The sequence below is a fragment of the Emys orbicularis genome, chromosome 14, assembly GCF_028017835.1.
Source record: "Emys orbicularis isolate rEmyOrb1 chromosome 14, rEmyOrb1.hap1, whole genome shotgun sequence".
NCBI classification, from domain to species: domain Eukaryota; kingdom Metazoa; phylum Chordata; order Testudines; family Emydidae; genus Emys; species Emys orbicularis.
In genome coordinates, this window is record NC_088696.1 from 835,290 (window position 1) to 842,646 (window position 7,357).

Below are 7,357 nucleotides of genomic sequence, written 5' to 3' on the forward strand. Positions count from 1 at the left end.
ACAGTCATGGCAGTGCTGCAGACTCTCAGCATTCTGCCCATATCACACAGTCCAGGAGCACATGCATCCTAAGTGACTGTGTGGAACTGGGGAGAGGGAATTCAATGTTACGCTACTTTTTTAGACTCCTCATTAAGCTCCTACCCTATTACACTGACCTACCCTCTCAGGGGACTGATGGAGAAGTGCACTGTTGGGGTACAAACAGGCCAGACGCACCAGTCCAGGGACTTGTGATGTGGTGGTGGTGGGATTTTCCTCTCGTTGTTTGTGTGCATTCATATAGCTCCTGCGTTGGTGGTGGTGTGGCTTGTGGGGATAAAGGACAGTGTGCTGGGTATTGAAATCACAGATGCTTTTCCACAACTTTATTAAATACAAACAAGGCTGCAGGTCTGCTGCAATACTAAAACAAGTCACCAGAGTTACACCACAACCGGCTAGAGCGAGCATGCTGAGGTTCCTGATAGTGCCTTGCTTTTGGGCGCCAGTTCTCCTTTCCACAGTCTTGTAAAAGAGTGGGGTGCCTGAGAATGGCTGTGGTGGTACAGGGCCCCAGTGGTGTTGGGCAGGAGGGGAAGGCATGGCTGCCAAGACCAGATGGTGCCAACTTGGCAGGCAGTTTTTCCTGAGCCCTGCCCCTCTGGGCCCTGCCTCCTCCATTCACATCTCTCGCGCTCTGGCAAAAGCCTTACATAAGTCCCCTGTCCTGCTCAGCCTACACGGGTTCTGAGAGGAGCCTCTTTAAATACTTGTACAAGTTCAAGGAGGGGCCAGAGTCCCTGTTCACACAGGTCTTCTCCGCACTTCCTTTTCCAGGACCTGAAACTTGCTCACCGGGGAGCTAATGCACCTGCCCATCCCTGTTCGGGCATGTCCATATGGCTGTAAAGGCACTGAAATGAAAAAAAAAGAAAGGGAAGTTAACCACAGCAATAGCCCATCTAGCTCTCCTAGTATCAAGGGATTTGGTACAAGTGACCATTTATGTTCAGTTTGGAACTGAAAGCGAGGCGCTTTCTTCCTCCACCCAGAGATGTTAAAGATATAGCAGAATTCACACCCCACTTATAAGAATATGGGTGGGTGGGGAGGGAGGATTAACGTGCTAATGAGATGAAGGGAATGGGGCCAGGAGGTGGTCACTGGAATCCAGCTAGCAAAGATTACTTATTGCAGAACATCAAAAACATCATTTTGCAAAGGGTCCTGGGCACAAAAAGAAAAGCAACATCTGAGCAGGAGGAAAAGCTTGAGCTCTGTGGCAGAACTGTTGGCGTGGATGAGAAGTGTGACTTGTCTGAATGGAGGGAGGGTGAGCTTCGGGGGCAGCTATGTCTACCACAACGCTTGACTGCAGGGTTGGATGACGGCTGGGAAAGGTTTTCAGATATTAATCCTGAAAATTGGGAGAAAATAAAGGCTAAACTGAACTACCCCGGTATCTCCACTGGATTAAAAGAATTGCACTGCGTATCTCAAATCAGCAGGGAACAGGCTGTGTACTTATATATCATGGCCTGTATTATTTTTGCATCACTTTGCAAGGTAGGATTGTTTTTCATGCATTAAATGGCAGAACAGAATGATATAAGAAACGTGTATTAATCAGTTGCCATAGTCCTGCAGGAGGGGCAGCAATACAATGAAATGTAAATGCAACGACCATAGTACTTGATATTTGCCTACAGTAAGTCCTCACTTAACGCTGTAGTTATGTTCCTGAAAAATACAGCCAGCGGCCGGAGAGAAGCGGCACTTTCCCCTTCAAAGCCGGCTGGAGAGAAGCGACGCTTTCAAGGGGAAAGCGCCGCTTCTCTCCGGCCGCTGGCTGTGCAGCTGCCCCTGCTCCTCCTGAATCCTCCGGCCCGTGCTCGCAGGGCCGCATTCCGAAAGGGGCTTTAGAGCTGCAGGCCAGGGCCCCGGGGCCCCCTTAGCCCAGGACCCTGCAGCCCCTAAAGCCCCTGCATTCCGGGTGGTCCTGTCTGCCGAGAGGGGGAGGGGGGGCAGCTTCCCCGCTTGCTCCCTCCCTCCCAGAAAGTCCTAAGCGCCACCAAACAGCTGTTTGGCGGCGGGGGAAGTGCTGGGAGGGAGGGAGGAGGCGGAGAAGAGGAACTTGTGCAACGCTCCCTTGTAAAGTCAGCCAAACGACGTTATAAGGGAGCATTGCACAACTTTACACGAGTATGTTCCCTAATGGAGCAGCGATGTAACTTCGAAACAACGTTAAGCGGGAGGACGTTAAGTGAGGAGTTACTGTACTTGAAACAACAACAACATTCTCGCTTTTATTGTGGTTTCTGTGCTCTTCTGAAGTTTTCCCCCTGCTATTCTACCCATTTGAGTGCAGCCACGCAACTGAGTATTTCTGTGCTAACTGGGAAGAGCAGACCATGTAGCTAACCCTGGTCTTTCAATGAGAGGGTGCCACAGTTGGGGAATAATGGTGGACTGAACTGGGCAGGCAAGGGAGGGACTTGCAGCTGCCAAACATCCCAGTGTGGCTGAGTGAGGAGAGAACAGGGACTAGTGGAGCGGGGAAGAGGTGAACACTTCTTCCCTCTTGTGAGCCTGTATCTGCCCATTTACAATCATCAATGGCGGCGTTCAGAACATTACAGAAAACTCTTCTCCAGACCCCAACCCGCAAAATCAGACCCCGGTGGTAGATAGTACAATAAAAAGCTGCATACCTGTGGCCCAATTCCTCCTCCTCCCAAACTATCTCCGTCCCCAGGAAGAGATCCCTGTAATACGCCTGTCGTCTCCCATTCTGACTCCTCATACTGACAGTTCACCCAGTTCTTGGAGCTGATGCTCCTTGTCCGTCACAAGTGCTCTGCATGGCACTCCTGGGCTCTCTGCAGGCTGGGTGGATGGGTGAGTCCCAACAGTTCGGTGCCGCTCATTATAAAAGGGGTCAGTTTTCCATCCTGAGCTGGAGAGACTGTTATTGTCCTGGGTCATGTTGCATAGGCCTTTCAGTCCCTTTTTCTTCTTGTGGCACCACTTGCTTCTCCTGGTGATGCCTACGTCAAACAGCTGCTCAGATACCTGGTCATACATTAACGTGTTGTGTGTGAAGAAGTTCAATTGGTATCAGAGCACCTCTCCCTAGATGGATACCGGAGCCTGTATGTTAGCTTCACACCAGCTGGCAGCATGTTCATATGATGGTCTCCTCTGAGACATGGTGATAGAATCAGATATTGCAGAAATAGAAGATCCTGTTCACTGTGAAAATAGTGCACAACTGAACTCCAGTGTGTGCGGTGCTATACGTACAAATTACTAGCTTCCGAATAACTTCACCCCTGTGCAGTGGAGTGCAGCAAACAGACCAGACAGGCCAGCTAGGCACTGTGGGACAGGAGGGGGAAGGCTATTCGTACTGTGAGAGCTGTTATGTCACTCATCTCATCCACTGATCTCCCTTGACATCTGCTCAAAGCAAATCTAACCCAAATGATAGCTGTAATGCCTGTACACTGTGTGTGTGGACGCGAGGTGTGTTACGGGCATGCTAGGAGAGACCACACAGTGGTTAGTGCCCCAAATATCTCTTGTGAAAACAAGGCCCAAGAGTTAATGCACCAGGCAGCAAGTCACAGCTATACTGTGCCCAGTCTCAAACCAAACACAGAGGAATAGGAATCAGAGAGTACAAATTGCAGGGCAGCTGCCAAAAGTCACCACTAGCACCTCTGGCAATGCCACCATGGAGGCCTTCTCCTGCTCCCATGCCTCTCTTGGGCTCTTGGGGTTTTCCAAATCCCAGTCTCAGGGTCCCTGTGACAATCTCCCCAAACACACCCACTGGCTGTGCAGAGTGCAGCATGTGTAGATTTCTATTGCCTCATTCATACATAAGGACAGCAGAGAGAAACACACAAATGCACGCAAGGTGGTAGCATCAGCCAAGAGGGGCGTTTGGTAGGACTGTTCTAGCTGCAGCATTCTGCTCTCAGTCTTGCACTCCTACCAGTCACTCCATTCTTAGCAAGGACTCCAGCCTCTCATCCCCCGCTTCACAGTTCTCATAGGAGATACACGAGTCGATGAGCTCAGTCGAGGCCCTGGGGGTGCGTGTAACCCCAACTATCCTTCTTGGGTGGGTGACCACACATCTCCACTCCCCGCACTCTGATGCAGTCATGCAGAAACAAGCTGGAGCTGTGCAGTGCCCCCTTTGTCACTGAAAGTTTGTGTGCCTGTCTCCTAGCTCCCGTGACGGCTCACTACGTGTCTGCCTACAGTCAGTGCTGACGCACACAGTGACTGCAACTCCTGCAACAGTAACCAAATGCTGGGTGCTTGACATTGCTTGAGAAACACAGGGTCACCTCTCAGCTAACAGGGAATGTAATCTAGGCAGTATCTATCTGGCCATGAGCCAGTTAAACTACCCATCTCATCATCATCACTGCAGGGAGGGAAACTGAGGCACAGAGTGACTAAAGCCTTGCCTTCACATACTGCAGTGGTGCCATTGTAGTGCTTTAGTGAAGATTCTCCTATGCTTACAGGAGAGCTCCTCCCCTTGTGTCGTTAATCCACCTCCCCGAGAGATGGTAGCTATGTCGACGGGAGAAGCTCTCCCACTACCTAGTGTTACACAGGAGGTTAGGTCGGTAGAATTACATCGCCCGGGGGGGTGTGGATTTTTCACACCTCTGAGCAACATAGTTATACCGATATAGGTCAGTAGTGCAGACCTGGCCCGGGTGACTTGTCCAAGGTCACCCAGTGAGTCTGTGGCAGAGCAAGGATCAGACCCAGGAGGTCCTGGCACCCAGCCATGTTCTCAGAGCACACAGCCCAAAATTTCCTTCACTGCCCAAAACGCCGGCTGAGCCCAAAAGCCAAACACCACATTTCCTAGGGCACTTTCATCTGTGAAATGAGATGACTAAGTGCGGCTGGCATCCCCTGCCCAAACACATCTACTCAGGATGCTGCGTGTCCGTGCCTAGCCTTGCCACGCATGCCAGAGCGCGGCCAGTGCCGTAACTTCCCACTCTCACAGAGCACAACTACACCACTCTGACCATTCCAACTCTACATCCCCCAATCTGTCCCCCCGCCGCCCAACTCCAGGGAAATGCGACCAGGCAAGAGTGCCGCCATAGCATGGGGCACAATACTCACAATGCACTTTATTAGGAGTGGTCTGTTTCCGACGGGACATGATTCCCTGGCCCAGGAGCAGAGGGGTCCTTCCCTCGGCAGAGGGCTCACCTACGGAGAAGAAGAACCATCACACAAACCCACTGAATCCCTCCAAGTCCCCGGCCAAACTCACTCAGGTGGCTGGCTCTGCCCCCGGCCTTCAAAGCTAACCCCAGAGTAAGGATCACCCCGCTGTGCACGCAGGGCTCATCCTGCAATCCCACCGGGCACCGGCTAAGTAACCGACTGCAGGCAAACTCACCCAGCCCATCACCCCCCCAGGGACACAGACAGAACCTCCCAGTGCCGTGCACACCCCCACCCCAGCAACACTGACAGAACTGGCCCAGGGCCCTGCGCCCATCCCCAGCAACATGGACAGAACTGGTCCATCACCATTCCCTCCCCGCCCCCCAGCAACGCAAACAGAACCAGCCCAGCATCGTGCACCCCCCCCCACCAGCATCACAGAGCCAGCCCAGTGCCTCCCCCCCTCCCCCAGTAACACAGACAGAGCTGGCCAAGCGCCACCTGCCACGCACCCCCAGGAACAGAGACATATGGGGCACCCGCCACGCACCCCCAGCAACGGAGACATATGGGGCACCCGCCACGCACCCCCAGCGACACAGACGGGAACAGGCCCAGCATCATCCGCCCCCAGCAACACAGACCCAACCTGGCCAGCACCCTGCACCCCAGTGATGTCCACCCCCACAGCGACATGCACAGAACCGGCCCAGCACCGTGCGCCCCCCCGCACACAGACCGAACCGGCCCAGCACCGTGCGCCACCCCCCCTCTCCCGGGACACAGACCGAACCGAACCAGCACCGTGCGCCCCCCGCGGACACGGACCAAACCGAACCGGACCAGCACCGTGCGCCACCCCCCCCTCTCCCGGGACACAGACCGAACCGAACCGGACCAGCACCGTGCGCCCCCCCGGACACGGGCCGAACCGGACCAGCACCGTGCGCCCCCCCCCCGGGACACGGACCGAACCGAACCAGCACCGTGCGCCCCCCCCGGGAAACGGACCGAACCGAACCAGCACCGTGCGCCCCCTCCCCGGGACACGGACCGAACCGAACCAGCACCGTGCGCCTCCCCCCGGAAACGGACCGAACCGAACCAGCACCGTGCGCCCCCTCCCCGGGACACGGACCGAACCGGCCCAGCACCGTGCGCCCCCCTCCCGGGACACGGACCGAACCGAACCAGCACCGTGCGCCCCCCCCCCGGGAAACGGACCGAACCGAACCAGCACCGTGCGCCTCCCCCCGGGAAACGGACCGAACCGAACCAGCACCGTGCGCCCCCCCCCCGGGAAACGGACCGAACCAGCACCGTGCGCCCCCTCCCCGGGACACGGACCGAACCGAACCAGCACCGTGCGCCCCCCTCCCGGGACACGGACCGAACCGAACCAGCACCGTGCGCCCCCCTCCCGGGACACGGACCGAACCGGACCAGCACCGTGCGCCCCCCTCCCGGGACACGGACCGAACCGGACCAGCACCGTGCGCCCCCCTCCCGGGACACGGACCGAACCGAACCGGACCAGCACCGTGCGCCCCCTCCCCCGGGACAGGACAACCCCCAACAGACGGGCTGGGGGGGCGAGTCCGGGCCCAGCTCTTACCGGCTCCACTGCTGGGCCGGGCGGGGCTGTGGACAGACAAAGGGGCCGGCCGGACAGACCGACGGAGGGAGGGAAGATGGCGGCGGCGCGGGAGCGCGCCGCTAGTGCACGGCGGGGCGGCCGGGGGCGCGCGGGGCCATGCAGCAGCATCCCCCTCCCCCCCCCGGTCCTCGCCCAGCCATGTACCCCCAGCTGGGCACCCCCATGGACTCCGACCCGGACCCTCCTCCCTTCATCGCCCCACTGGGACACCCCCTGCTCGTGCACCTCCCACCCCCGATGTACCCCACGAACCCCACCAGTACACTCACCTATGGGCTCCCCGTCCGTGTACCCCGACCCCTGCATAGCCCCCATGATCCCCTTATGTCCCCCACCCAGGTACCCCCATCCTTACCCAGCCATGTATCCGCCCTTCGTACCCCCTCCCATACACCCCTATGGACTCCGACCGGGACCCTCCTCCCTTCATACCCCACCTGGGGACTCCCTGCCCATGCCCCCCCCCCACCTATGTAGCCTCACCCACCCTTCATAGCCCCC

The 7,357-nt window shown here is 56.8% G+C and overlaps 1 long non-coding RNA gene across 1 annotated transcript; it reads right to left on the bottom strand.

Annotated features, from left to right (window-relative positions):
• Positions 1–360: 360 nt before the first annotated feature.
• Positions 361–6,886, bottom strand: LOC135888965 (uncharacterized). The gene is made up of 4 exons (XR_010561907.1): positions 6,815–6,886; positions 5,149–5,238; positions 2,694–3,234; positions 361–896 (listed from the first exon to the last, which is right to left on the bottom strand). It is a non-coding gene; the product is annotated as an uncharacterized LOC135888965 (long non-coding RNA).
• Between the last annotated feature and the right edge of the window lie 471 nt (positions 6,887–7,357).